Genomic DNA, 16,591 nt, shown 5'->3' with positions numbered 1-16,591 from the left:
GTGGGCTCACCGGCATAACAGGATGGATTGTTGACTCGCGGTTCTGAAGGTAGCTGTCGGTTGAGCGTCACCGCTGATTCCTTGTGAAAGTGGAGGAAACGGGCTGAAAGATCCGCGACCTGATCAGAAAGAGTCCTAACTGCTTGGTGAGCGGCAGCCAACTCCTCCTCGTGTCTTCCGAGCATTGCTCCTTGGAACTCGACAGCAGATCGGACGGGCTCCCCCTCTGCTGGATCCATGGGTGGTTGGATCATTCTGTCACGGAGATAAATAATGGATCCAAGAGCAGAGTTGACAGGAAAACAACAGTCTTTAATGAGGACTTAAACAAGGCAGTCTGTAGAAGAAACAAACTCAGAACACCGTGGAGCTGATCCGGTCTAGAAGAGCTGAGAGGACCGGACACCCCAGAGGGATAGGCAGTGCTAGGGAGAAAGTCACAGCCAGGTATGGGACCACGAAGGTCAGAAATGCAGGACTCAGGCAAACCCTAGGCGCAAGGCTGAAACAGACAATCAAGACAACTTCCAAACTTATCAGACATGAAAATAGCAGCAGTCGTAACGCAAGACATGAAATAATGATCCAACAAGGGCCAGCAAGAACAAACACTAGATAAAGGGTAAGCACTCACACCAAAGTGGGAACAGGTGTCATCGCACGGCAGCGGAGCGCTGATTGCGATGACTAACAGGTGCAGGTAGAGAGAGAGAGAAACAGTATGTGTGTGACTGCGCGTGTGCTTATGTGTGTGTGTGTGTGTGTGTGTGTGTGTGTGTGTGTGTGTGTGTGTGTGTGTGTGTGTGTGTGTGTGTGTGACAAATGAGAATGAGAGACGATCGAGAAAGAGAAAGAACCTGCGACCTGACAGGAGGGAGGAATTTCAGTGAACGAGAAACATGATTCGTTCACCTAAAAGATTCGTTCAAAAAGAACGATTCGTTCATGAACATCACTAACAGATCTACACTTCACCATAATGGTCACCTCAAAAAACTCAACACAACTTTTAAATGTCAAATATAACACCAAACGCTAACAGGTCTTCCCTTCACTAAAAAACACATTAAACAGCACTTCAACATTTACTGTCCTGAGGCATCCCTATGCAAAGCATGCTGGGAAATATAAACACACTTCCCAGTTCAGTCAGCGCAACTTAAATGATTCATGTCTCAACACAAATGGTTTCGGTTAACTTAACATTTTACAAATGTTATTTCATTTAACCTAATAAAATCGAGTAAAGTGAGTTTGAGTGAACAATACTGAGGTCCAAATAGGATGTATCTGTCAAAATAAAATACTATTAATATGGCAAAGAACTGCTACTTTTATATGGTGTAAATATAATATATCACTTAGTAAAATGAATCTACAGCTATGAACACTTAGTGTAAATATCATCTATCGCTAAGAAAATATGTTATTTGTGTAACTAGAATCTAGTTGCTATTAACAATTGGTGTAAATAGCATCTATTACTATTTCCACTTAGTAAAATGACATATTTTTGTTTATAAACCATTCATGACTTGAGAAAGCCAGAGGTCTATTTTGCCAAAAACTTCAACACCCATAATGCACTCTGATTTTGGCGCTTTTTTTAATCTGGGAAGTCATATCCAGCATTCATGCCATGTCATCATTTTGAGATGACGTGTTTCTATGGCAACAACATGGTCAGGTGGTACAATTAGGAGCTCTCCGAAAATTCCCAGTTTACAAGCTGTAATTACGCGAATGCTCCTACATTTCACCCTACAATCAATTATCTTCTTCTTTTCTTTTCTTTTCTTTTTTTTTTTACAATATTATATATAAAAACTACACTTAATATTTTACTGTAGCATTTTTATGTTATAATTCAGTTTTTGTAGTGAAGTTATTACTTTCAGCACAAAATATTCTCATTACTGTAATGTGAAAAAGTATGTAATTAATTTTTGCAGATTATTATTACAATGTATAAAATTAATAATAAATCATTAAATTTTTTAGATGGTATTAATCGCGATTCATTTATTTTGACAGCACTCTTTTTTTTCTCATTAAAAATAATTTAATTAATTTATACATTCATTACATTCCTAATTTATTCATTCATTAAATTCATTATTATTATTATTATTATTATTGAAATAAATAAAATGTGTAATTATTGAAATTGTTCAATGCGATTAATTAATTTACATTCATTATTTATTAATTCATATTTATTAATTATGGTTATTAAAATTAATTAAATAATCGAAATGGTTAGATGTGATTAATCACGATTAATCAATTTGACCGCACTTTTTTTGCAATTTTTTATTAAAATAATTTTAATTCATTACATTCATAATATATTAATTAATATTTATTAATAATTATTATTATTATTAATAATATTAATTAAATTAATAATAAATCATTTAAATTGTTTCATGCGATTAATTGATTTGACATCACAATTTTTTGGCAAATTTTTATTAAAATAATTTGAATTCATAATTTATTTATTAATTATTATTATTTAAATTATTTTTTATAATAATACAATTATTTTAAATTATTATTTAATAAATGCTATTTATCACAATTAATTGATTTGACAGCACAATTTTTTTGCAAATTGTTATTAAACAAATGTAAATTCATTACGTTCATATTTATTATTATTATAGTTAATATTAATACAATTAATATTAAATAATTGAAATTGTTAGATGCTTGTTAGAATCGTGATTTATTGATTTGAGCACTACTTTATAGACTTGTAAAATAAAAAATGATACATGATAATGGTGTGTTTTATGTATAATTAACACACACACACTCAAATATTTACAAACTTTTGTCTTAGATTTTTATTTGACAGTACAATTTGTTTTGAAGAAAAAAAATTGCATAATTTATTATTTAAATATTAAATAATAATATTGATATGATTTATTTAAATTATTGCGTAATTATTGCTTCAAGGCGTACCCTTATTTCAATGGAAAATTGTATACCCATAAGGATTTTTGTCACTGTATCACAGAAATACATATCTAATAAGAATCCTAATCGAGAAAAAAATAAAATGAATGTAATTGTTATGAAAATTTCTTCACATTTCTTCATGCGATGCATCCCCTCAGAAGAGTCTAAGGGGGCGTGGCTAGAGTCCGCGCGTTACTGAGAGGGGCGGGGTCAGAACACGCGTCTTGTAAGGGAGGGGCGGAGTCCAAGAGAGAGAGAGCGAAAGAGAGAGAGCGAAGGGGGGGTGGGCGTGTCCATGACGTCAGCCTCCAGCTCTCCTCAGCGCGCACAGCTGTGGTTTCTCCGGAGCGGAGCTTGAAATCAGACGCGCCGAGCGAGACGCACCGCTATCCGGGGGATTTAATCCGATATTCGCCGCCGTCCACACCCGGAACTCTCTCTCTCTATCTCCTTGGATCTGCCCTCTCCTTGGATTATTATCGTTATTTATTCCTCCGCGCGATGCTCATGAAGATGTAAGGGGTGTTTTGCGCGTGCAGAATCAGGGAGAACACAGGAACGCGCTCGTTAAAACAAGGTAAGAGCAGCTGAAATGTGACAGCAGCCACTTTTGTTTAAATGTCAGGATTGAGTGTGTATTAAATCAGTGTTTTTCCACTTCAGCTGAAGTGCGGGGATATTCCGGAGCGCGTGCTGGAGAAGGTGGTGCCCCGTGCGCAGTTTGCGCTCCAGGCGCGTTTTGCGCATTAAGAATAAAGTCAATTTTGGTGCGTTTTATAAGACTTCACGGCGTTTTATTAGCCAGTTGGAGTCCGCGGGACAGTCATCCTCCCCTCCACAACCCAAAGCCTCGCTTGTGTAAACTGAGAATTGATGCCACCGTGCGCGTGCCAGCCTCGTATATCTGATTTCAAGCACGGGGACGTGTTGAGTACGGCACAATTCAAACGAAACTAGCGCTGCGTGTCCGGTTTGTGCATGCGATCCTCCAGGAGATCCAGCTCAGCAATGCCCACCTGCTGAAACCAGCGAATCCGCGGGAGAAATGAGTATAATCCGCGTTTGATGGACGATTTCATCTCCAAAGTTAGAGAAATGCGGGTGCTTTACGTTTTACGAATACCCGAGTTTTAGAAATCAGTCGCACGGTCCAAAACTGATTCAAAATCCGCGTTGTTATATGATGCATTTTATTGTTGTATATATGAAATGCTCGTTGTGTTTTATTGTGGCTGCACTAAATAGTGAAATTGAGTAGATAAAGCTGTAACCAAAGACACTGATGGGAAGCAATATTCATTTTATTTGCATCCCTCCAGACTTGAATATGTTGGATGGCAGTAATGTGTTTTTATGAATCAATGAGTTGAGTTTCATTCTGCTCCGTCTTTAATATTTCATGACGGATGGATTTGTATTTTTGCACAGTAATGGACATGTCGTCTCGGGGTGGTGTGGTTTACAGTGGATCCGATGGGAACGGTGTGTGTGTGTGTGTGTGTGTGTGCTGCATTTGCATAAAACGAAGCTTGACAGTGGAGAAATGTAAAGCCACACCCCTTTATGGACTTACATTCACATCTCGAGTGAAATGCAGTGCGCTTGATTGAATCAGAAGGTTTGTTTAGTATTCGTGTGTGTCTAAATGTCTCTCAGAAGAGATTCCACAGGTAACACAGGATCTCCTTGCTGTTTGTCTCCGAACAAGTCCCGAGCTTTTCCCATTTTTTTTAGTCTTCCGCCCGAGGAGCTCGTTTGGCTTCCCTGCAGGACATTTCGGTCCATTTGTAGTCTGCGGGTCAGTGCCAAAGGCTGAATCAAGTGCACTTTCCAGCGCAGAATATAGTAGTCGTATTTGTCTTTTGATTTGCGTCTAGTTCTCCCGGCAGCAAAGTGGGATAAGTACCTGTCATTCCTTATGTATGAAAATGCTTGTCGTTCCTGCATGAATGGACATTGTGTTATTTACGCAGGGCTCCCAGGGGCCCTCTATCGCTCCAGATCAAAAAACCGCTCATATCTACAGCCAGGGCCGTAACATGTCTTAGATACTGGGGGAAGGGGGGTTGTATTGTCTTTATTGGTTTATTTAAAGGGATAAAATGATTAAAGCATTACCTTTTTTATGGTTACACAGTTGTGAGATATTAAATATATCTAATGTTTCGCTTCATGCATCTTAAAACGCACTCTTTCACTGCTTGGAATTCGTACTGACATTAAGCCCCGCCTTCTTTGATCTGATTGGCCATCTCACTCATTCTGACAGTGACGAGCGGCAGACCAACCTAAAACTGTAACATTTTGCTCTTGTCATCAGAACAAAATATCAAACGTGTGTGTGTGTGTAATTGTCCCCCTCAATGTCTAAGCCTTGTCTACAGCAGTGAGCCGTGCTCGTTACACTCTCTCTCCATATATATTTTGTGCACTTTTATGATGGATAGATGCACTTTTATGATGGATAGATGCACTTTAATGATGGATAGATGCACTTTAATGATGGATGGATGCACTTTAATGATGGATAGATGCACTTTTATGATGGATAGATGCACTTTAATGATGGATGGATGCACTTTTATGATGGATAGATGCACTTTTTAAGATGGATAGATGCACTTTTATGATGGATAGATGCACTTTTATGATGGATGGATGCACTTTAATGATGGATAGATGCACTTTTATGATGGATAGATGCACTTTAATGATGGATGGATGCACTTTTATGATGGATAGATGCACTTTTATGATGGATAGATGCACTTTTATGATGGATGGATGGATGCACTTTAATGATGGATGGATGCACTTTAATGATGGATAGATGCACTTTTATGATGGATAGATGCACTTTTATGATGGATAGATGCACTTTTATGATGGATAGATGCACTTTTATGATGGATGGATGCACTTTAATGATGGATGGATGCACTTTTATGATGGATAGATGCACTTTTTAAGATGGATAGATGCACTTTTATGATGGATAGATGCACTTTTATGATGGATGGATGCACTTTAATGATGGATGGATGCACTTTAATGATGGATAGATGCACTTTTATGATGGATAGATGCACTTTAATGATGGATGGATGCACTTTTATGATGGATAGATGCACTTTTATGATGGATAGATGCACTTTTATGATGGATAGATGCACTTTAATGATGGATGGATGCACTTTAATGATGGATGGATGCACTTTTATGATGGATAGATGCACTTTTATGATGGATAGATGCACTTTTATGATGGATAGATGCACTTTTATGATGGATAGATGCACTTTAATGATGGATGGATGCACTTTTATGATGGATAGATGCACTTTTATGATGGATGGATGCACTTTAATGATGGATAGATGCACTTTTATGATGGATGGATGCACTTTAATGATGGATAGATGCACTTTTATGATGGATAGATGCACTTTTATGATGGATAGATGCACTTTTATGATGGATAGATGCACTTTTATGATGGATAGATGCACTTTTATGATGGATGGATGCACTTTAATGATGGATGGATGCACTTTTATGATGGATAGATGCACTTTTTAAGATGGATAGATGCACTTTTATGATGGATAGATGCACTTTTATGATGGATGGATGCACTTTAATGATGGATGGATGCACTTTAATGATGGATAGATGCACTTTTATGATGGATAGATGCACTTTAATGATGGATAGATGCACTTTAATGATGGATAGATGCACTTTAATGATGGATGGATGCACTTTTATGATGGATAGATGCACTTTTATGATGGATAGATGCACTTTTATGATGGATAGATGCACTTTAATGATGGATGGATGCACTTTAATGATGGATGGATGCACTTTTATGATGGATAGATGCACTTTTATGATGGATAGATGCACTTTTATGATAGATGCACTTTTATGATGGATAGATGCACTTTTATGATGGATAGATGCACTTTAATGATGGATGGATGCACTTTTATGATGGATAGATGCACTTTTATGATGGATAGATGCACTTTTATGATGGATGGATGCACTTTTATGATGGATAGATGCACTTTAATGATGGATGGATGCACTTTAATGATGGATGGATGCACTTTTATGATGGATAGATGCACTTTTATGATGGATAGATGCACTTTTATGATGGATAGATGCACTTTTATGATGGATGGATGCACTTTAATGATGGATGGATGCACTTTTATGATGGATAGATGCACTTTTTAAGATGGATAGATGCACTTTTATGATGGATAGATGCACTTTTATGATGGATGGATGCACTTTAATGATGGATGGATGCACTTTAATGATGGATAGATGCACTTTTATGATGGATAGATGCACTTTAATGATGGATGGATGCACTTTTATGATGGATAGATGCACTTTTTAAGATGGATAGATGCACTTTTATGATGGATAGATGCACTTTTATCTATCCATCATTAAATGATGGATAGATGCACTTTATGCACTTTTATGATGGATAGATGCACTTTTATGATGGATAGATGCACTTTAATGATGGATGGATGCACTTTAATGATGGATGGATGCACTTTTTAAGATGGATAGATGCACTTTAATGATGGATGGATGCAGTTTAATGATGGATGGATGCACTTTAATGATGGATGGATGCACTTTAATGATGGATGGATGCACTTTTATGATGGATAGATGCACTTTAATGATGGATGGATGCAGTTTAATGATGGATGGATGCACTTTAATGATGGATGGATGCACTTTTATGATGGATGGATGCACTTTTATGATGGATAGATGCACTTTTATGATGGATAGATGCACTTTAATGATGGATAGATGCACTTTTATGATGGATAGATGCACTTTAATGATGATAGATGCACTTTTATGATGGATAGATGCACTTTTATGATGGATAGATGCACTATTATGATGGATAGATGCACTATTATGATGGATAGATGCACTTTAATGATGGATAGATGCACTTTTATGATGGATAGATGCACTTTAATGATGATAGATGCACTTTTATGATGGATAGATGCACTTTTATGATGGATAGATGCACTATGATGGATAGATGCACTATTATGATGGATAGATGCACTATTATGATGGATAGATAAACTTTTATGATGGATAGATGCACTATTATGATGGATAGATGCACTTTTATGATGGATAGATGCACTATTATGATGATAGATGTACTATTATGATGGATAGAAGCACTATTAAGATGAATGGATGCACTTTTATGATGGATAGATGCACTATTATGATGGATAGATGCACTATTATGATGGATAGATGCACTATTATGATGAATGGATGCACTTTTAGGATGGATAGATGCACATTTATAATGGATAGATGCACTATTATGATGGATAGAAGCACTATTAAGATGAATGGATGCACTTTTATGATGGATAGATGCACTATTATGATGGATAGATGCACTATTATGATGAATGGATGCACTTTTAGGATGGATAGATGCACATTTATAATGGATAGATGCACTATTATGATGGAGGGATGCACTTTTAGGATGGATGGATGCACTATTATGATGGATGGATGCACTTTTATGATGGATAGATGCACTTTTATGATGGTTGGATGCACTTTTATGATGGATAGATTTACTTTTATGATGGTTGGATGCACTTTTAGGATGGATAGATGCACTTTTATGATGGATGGATGCACGTTTAGGATGGATAGATGCACTATTATCATGGATAGATGCACTTTTATGATGGATGGATAAACTATTATGATGGATAGATGAACTTTTATGATGGACAGATGCACTTTTATGATGGATGGATAAACTATTATGATGGATAGATGAACTTTTATGATGGACAGATGCACTATTATGATGGATGGATGCACTTTTATGATGGATAGATGCACTTTTATGATGCATGGATGCGCTTTTAGGATGGATAGATGCACTTTTATGATGCATGGATGCGCTTTTAGGATGGATAGATGCACTTTTATGATGGATGGATGCACTATTATGATGGATGGATGCACTATTATGATGAACGGATGCACTATTATGATGGATGGATGCACTTTTAGGATGGATGGGTGCACTTTTATGATGGATGGATGGATGCATTTTTATGATGGATGGATGGATGGATGTATGGATGGATGGATGTATGGATTGATGCACTTTTATGATGGATAGATGCACTTTTATGATGGATAGATGCACTTTTATGATGGATGGATGCACTTTTAGGATGGATAGATGCACTATTATCATGGATAGATGCACTTTTATGATGAATGGATGCACTATTATGATGGATGGATGCACTTTTAGGATGGATGGATGGATGCATTTTTATGATGGATGGATGCATTTTTATGATGGATAGATGCACATTTATGATGGATGGATGCACTATTATGATGGATAGATGAACTTTTAGGATGGATAGATGCACTTTTATGATGAACGGATGCACTTTTAGGATGGATAGATGCACTATTATCATGAATAGATGCACTTTTTTAATGGATGGATGCACTGTTATGATGGATAGATGAACTTTTTTGATGGACAGATGCACTATTATGATGGATGGATGCACTATTATGATGGATAGATGCACTTTTATGATGGATAGATGCACTATTATGATGGATAGAATCACTATTAAGATGAATGGATGCACTTTTATGATGGATAGGTGCACTATTATGATGGATAGATGCACTATTATGATGAATGGATGCACTTTTTGGATGGATAGATGCACTTTTATAATGGATAGATGCACTATTATGATGGATGGATGGATGCACTTTTAGGATGGATGGATGCACTATTATGATGGATGGATGCACTTTTAGGATGGATGGATGCACTATTATGATGGTTGGATGCACTTTTAGGATGGATAGATGCACTTTTATGATGGTTGGATGCACTTTTATGATGGATGGATGCACGTTTAGGATGGATAGATGCACTATTATCATGGATAGATGCACTTTTATGATGGATGGATAAACTATTATGATGGATAGATGAACTTTTATGATGGATAGATGCACTATTATGATGGAAAGATGCACTATTATGATGGATAGATGCACTTTTATGATGGATAGATGCACTTTTATGATGCATGGATGCGCTTTTAGGATGGATAGATGCACTTTTATGATGCATGGATGCGCTTTTAGGATGGATAGATGCACTTTTATGATGGATGGATGCACTATTATGATGGATGGATGCACTATTATGATGAACGGATGCACTATTATGATGGATGGATGCACTTTTAGGATGGATGGGTGCACTTTTATGATGGATGGATGGATGCATTTTTATGATGGATGGATGGATGGATGGATGGATGGATGGATGGATTGATGCACTTTTATGATGGATAGATGCACTATTATGATGGATGGATGCACTATTATGATGGATAGATGCACTATTATGATGAATGGATGCACTATTATGATGGATAGATGCACTTTTATGATAGATAGATGCACTATTATGATGAATGGATGCACTATTATGATGGATAGATGCACTATTATGATGAATAGATGCACTTTTATGATGAATAGATGCACTTTTATGATGGATAGATGCACTATTATGATGAATGGATGCACTATTATGATGAATAGATGCACTTTTATGATGGATAGATGCACTTTTATGATAGATAGTCTTCTTTTTAGAAAAATTAAGTTTTATTGCTGAAATTGCATACATTAATAACTGTGAAACTAAACAATTTTAATGCATACAATTGCCATATTATATTAAATAAAAATCTATTTCAAATTACTTTAAAAAGGTAAACATAGTTCAATCTAAAACTAAACCTACAACCAATAAATCTAAATAGCAGTAATATAAATAACAATAATGCCAATATAAATAATATAAATATTCTATAAATTCTATATAATATAAATATTCTAATATTCTATAAATATTCTATAAATAATATAAATAACTAAACATTGTATTTATGTTGTGCAACTTAACTTTCATGTTTCAGCTTCAGCTCAGGCATGACATAAGCATTTACTGTCTTATTTACTCCTTTACTGGAGCAAAACATATTGGACAGGTTAACTTGGAGCAAGAGATGTGCGGATCAGCTCTATCGTCACCGAATCAGCTGTTAGAAGCAAACCATCCACCCGCACCCGATCGTCACATATTAGCTACACTGAAGTAGGTTGCTAAACAAAACAAAAAAAAATATTTTGGCAAAATTACATTTACATAAACCAGGGTCGACAACCTATACATCACACGGAGGAATAACCGCTAGAACGTGATCAAACCATAGACTGTAAAAAAATATGGACGTAGTGTCCGTGACGTCACCCATAGGATTCCGATAAGCCGTTCTGAAGCTTAAAGTAGGGGCGAGCTGGGCGTTGCCATCTTGTGAGCGAGTCATCGCGTGTCACTCCCGGATAACAGAAAATGGGCAAAAAGGCGGGATGTGCGCGGAGCTGAGGTGACGCAATAACTATAGACGGCGGATAAATTGCTATCCACTTGTAACCACGCCCTTAATTATGCAGAGCCTTAAGGCTTTATATAACGTAAACGAATGAGTTATAAAAAAATTCACCCCCCTCAGAGTCGTCATGAAGATCAAAATTAGCCTTATAAGCCAAAACCACAATTTGTACCAGGCTGTAAACATGTTTTTTTCTGCTTTAAAGTTGAGAATTTTAACATGGGGCTCAATGAGATTCTGCTCCCTTCTGGAGCCTGTCCCTAGTGGCCAGTTGAGGAATTGCAGTTTACATTACTTCCGTATTGGCTTCAAGAGAGATCGCGGGAGGTTGCCGCTTGGATCAAACGCGAGATATGTTTAATTCAGATAAAGTACATCACACATGCTGATCTTTTGAGCTAATCATTCATCATTGTAACACAGCTTGCTTTAAGTTAGTAGCTATAAATATGATTAAAGTGTGATATTTAAATTACACAAATCAATGAAAGCACGCAGCTCTGAGCTCTGAAAGCACGAGCGCTGCTAATCACACACACACACACACACACACGCACACGCGCGCGTTACAGCTTGTTCTGATATTTGTTGCGCCTAGTATTGAGAACATCTAATGGTGCATTTCGAAGATATTATCAAGTAGGATATATAAAGTCTCATTTCACACACATCACAATGACGGTGATCCATGTGCAAAGCTGCAAACTCCATCGAGTTCATGTGTTTGGAGTTGCTCGTATCTCCTCAGCTGACGCGTGAACTGCCGCAAATGAAACTTAAATGTTCAGCGTCGCATCCTGAAGCTCAACACACAGTTTTCTTCATTTAAAGGGATCCCATGGTGTTGAGACTTGTATGGCTTAATATAACATAAATGATGTCTCTTACTGAATTATGTGGTAGAAAACCCATGAAAGATCTACGTTATTTAAAAAATCGATTTTATATTTGGACCATGGGCGGCGCCATTTTGTTTGCGTTCTAGGTTGATGACGTAGAATGGTTGAACTCCTCAATCAGCTGGCATTACCCGTAGCTATTTTTACCACAACGCAACTCGAAAATTGTTTCAGAGTTAAACAAAACCAATGAATTGCTTTGTAATTGTACTTAAAACACACTCAAACATACATGTGCACACAAACTCACCTACACAAGTCACAAACAGATCGGCGGGCGCGCACACACACACCTGACTGCTCTGTCTCAATCGCATGCATCATCACCAAAACATCCTGCCTCTCTTCCTCACGTTACTTTATCCCACCATCCTACCTAGATATTTCCCTCTGCTGGTCACATTAGGCATTACAGTTAATCTACTATCAACAGTCTATCTAGGGAACAGGATGTGTTGAACAGGATATCAACACAGGGAATAGATTGAGGGTTATGTATGCGCGCGCAGTGCGTGCGTGTGTGTTCGCGCCGATCTGTTGGGGTGTGTGTGTGTTCGCGCCGATCTGTTGGGGTGTGTGTGTGTGTGTGTGTGTGTTCGCGCCGATCTGTTGGGGTGTGTGTGAGTCTGTGTGAGAGAGAGAGTTTGTGTGCACATGTATGTTTGAGTGCGTGAAGTCGGACAGCTGTTTGTAAATCGGCTGTACACTCGTTATTGCGGTGAACGTGAGACTGAATGACTGCACTCGAACATGTCCACTATGGTGTCGGACAACACTACAAATGTCCGTCCCTTCAAATAATGCCCTATTTAAGGGTATAGGGTCGATTTCAGATTCAGCCCCTGTCGTGGAGACTGAGCAGCCCAACATCTCGATTGAGACAGAGCCTGTCGTGTGCGCGCCCGCCGATCTGTTTGTGACTTGTGTAGGTGAGTTTGTGTGCACATGTATGTTTGAGTGTGTTTTAAGTATAATTACAAAGGAATTCATTGGTTTTGTTTAACTCTGAAACAATTTTCGAGTTGCGTTGTGGTAAAAATAGCAACGGGTAACGGCAGCTGATTGAGGAGTTCAACCATTCTACGTCATCAACCTAGAACACAAACAAAATGGCGCCGCCCATGGTCCAAATATAAAATCGATTTTTAAAATAACGTAGATCTTTCATGGGTTTTCTACCACATAATTCAGATAGAGACATCATTTATGTTATATTAAGCCATACAAGTCTCAACACCAGGGGATCCCTTTAAAAACAGCGATATTAAATGATATTACCAGTGCTGATGCCCGCCCGCTCTCTCTCTCTCTCTCTCTCTCTCTCTCTCTCTCTCTCTCTCTCTCTCTCTCTCTCTCTCTCTCTCTTTGATCTCGACATGAGCTGAAAACGAAAGTTAAAGAACGACACGCATTCATTGTGTTTTAGCGTGATATGAGAGTTCCGCGTCTTTATTAAAATCAACATATTAACGATTTCTCTCATCCACCTGCAATGTTTGGGATGTTTACGCACCTGAACCGCGGATATAACCGCAATCCGCTCATACTCCGAGTCCTTACACAAAAAATGTCTTTCTCCAATATCTGTGTGTAGTTAAATGGACTAAGCGAAGCGTCGAGGCAGATGATTTTGCCTCGAGGATTTTTTTGATTCGATTAACTCGAGTTACTCGATGAATCGTTGCAGCCCTAGATGGATGCACTATTATGATGGATAGATGCACTATTATGATGGATAGATGCACTATTATGATGGATAGATGCACTATTATGATGGATAGATGCACTATTATGATGAATGGATGCACTATTATGATGGATGGATGCACTTTTTTGATGGATGCACTTTTTTGATGGATGGACTTTTATGATGGATAGATGCACTTTTATGATGGATAGATTCACTTTTATGATGATAGATGCACTTTTATGATGGATAGATGCACTATTATGATGGATAGATGCACTTTTATGATGGATAGATGCACTATTATGATGGATAGATGCACTTTTATGATGGATAGATGCACTATTATGATGGATAGATGCACTATTATGATGGATAGATGCACTTTTATGATGGATAGATGCACTTTTATGATGGATAGATGCACTATTATGATGGATAGATGCACTATTATGATGGATAGATGCACTTTTATGATGGATAGATGCACTATTATGATGGATAGATGCACTTTTATGATGGATAGATGCACTTTTATGATGGATGGATGCACTATTATGATGGATAGATGCACTATTATGATGAATGGATGCACTATTATGATGAATAGATGCACTTTTATGATGGATGGATGCACTTTTTTGATGGATGCACTTTTTTGATGGATGGACTTTTATGATGGATAGATGCACTATTATGATGGATAGATGCACTTTTATGATGGATAGATGCACTTTTATGATGGATAGATGCACTATTATGATGGATAGATGCACTATTATGATGGATAGATGCACTTTTATGATGGATAGATGCACTTTTATGATGGATAGATGCACTTTTATGATGGATAGATGCACTATTATGATGGATAGATGCACTATTATGATGGATAGATGCACTATTATGATGGATAGATGCACTTTTATGATGGATAGATGCACTATTATGATGGATGGATGCACTATTATGATGAATAGATGCACTTTTATGATGGATGGATGCACTATTATGATGGATAGATGCACTATTATGATGAATAGATGCACTTTTATGATGGATGGATGCACTATTATGATGGATAGATGCACTATTATGATGGATGGATGCACTATTATGATGAATAGATGCACTTTTATGATGGATGGATGCACTTTTTTGATGGATGGACTTTTATGATGGATAGATGCACTTTTATGATTGATAGATGCACTTTTATGATGGATAGATGCACTTTTATGATGGATAGATGCACTATTATGATGGATAGATGCACTATTATGATGGATAGATGCACTTTTATGATGGATAGATGCACTTTTATGATGGATAGATGCACTATTATGATGGATAGATGCACTATTATGATGGATAGATGCACTATTATGATGGATAGATGCACTTTTATGATGGATAGATGCACTTTTATGATGGATAGATGCACTTTTATGATGGATAGATGCACTATTATGATGGATAGATGCACTTTTATGATGGATGCACTTTTATGATGGATAGATGCACTTTTATGACAGATAGATGCACTTTTATGATGGATGCACTTTTATGATGGATAGATGCACTTTTATGATGGATAGATGCACTTTTATGATGGATAGATGCTCTTTTATGATGGATAGATGCACTTTTATGATGGATGGACTTTTATGATGGATAGATGCACTTTTATGATGGATAGATGCACTATTATGATGGATGCACTTTTATGATGGATGGACTTTTATGATGGATAGATGCACTTTTATGATGGATAGATGCACTTTTATGATGGATAGATGCACTTTTATGATGGATGCACTTTTATGATGGATAGATGCATTTTTATGGACTTCAAAAATGACCCAACAAGACACTGCCGTTATAAAGCTTGGAAGAGCCAGAACATTTTTAATATAACTCTGATGGTGTTTAAGATTGAACATTGGTCTGGGGAGTCTGCTCTGTATCTCCTACTGCACAAGAGGCGTGATCAACGAGCATAGTTTAAAGGACTGTGTACGCAATTAGATTATCCTTCAACCAATCAGACCACAAGAGGCGTGATCAACGGGCATCGGTCCATCGCTTCTCTATCCACGTTGACTGAATAAACCCCTCATACACCTCAGGTGTAACAGGACTAGCCAGCGGACCAATGGCATCGCAGAATAACAGATGTTGGTTTCGTCATTCTGTCATTCTTCCCCGCTTGCAGAAACTTCCCTTTTTATTAGGGATGCATGATAAATCGGTCACCATATTGGTATTGGCCGATATATTCATTTTTAATGTTACTGGTGCGATACAAAGATTTGTCTGATATATTAAAGCTGATAAATAATGTATTATTTCCTTCAGCTGAGAAACTGTTCACCACGATGGGTTTGAATTGCTCGAAATATGGTTGGAATCACCTCAAAAAAGAAAAAAATTGTTACTCTAAAAGTGCAACTCTGTCATAAAAAATAATATGAACA

General features: G+C 37.2%; 1 protein-coding gene across 25 annotated transcripts in view; it reads left to right on the top strand.

Moving 5' to 3' along the window:
* The first annotated feature begins 3,309 nt into the window (after positions 1–3,309).
* Positions 3,310–16,591, top strand: part of ptprsa (protein tyrosine phosphatase receptor type Sa) — a 361,627-nt gene continuing 348,345 nt past the window's right edge. For 12 of the 25 annotated variants that reach the window (XM_067415261.1, XM_067415262.1, XM_067415255.1 and 9 more), the window contains exon 1: positions 3,311–3,547. The gene's annotated coding sequence lies outside the window, so the exon portion shown is untranslated. Of the gene's footprint in view, positions 3,548–16,591 lie in introns of all 25 variants that reach the window. The other 13 variants (XM_067415256.1, XM_067415253.1, XM_067415250.1 and 10 more) reach the window with 3 other exon arrangements.

Source organism: Pseudorasbora parva, chromosome 14, assembly GCF_024679245.1.
Source record: "Pseudorasbora parva isolate DD20220531a chromosome 14, ASM2467924v1, whole genome shotgun sequence".
Taxonomy (NCBI): Eukaryota; Metazoa; Chordata; class Actinopteri; order Cypriniformes; family Gobionidae; genus Pseudorasbora; species Pseudorasbora parva.
Note: the sequence above shows the minus strand (reverse complement) of the source record. Positions and strands in the feature narration are given on the sequence as shown.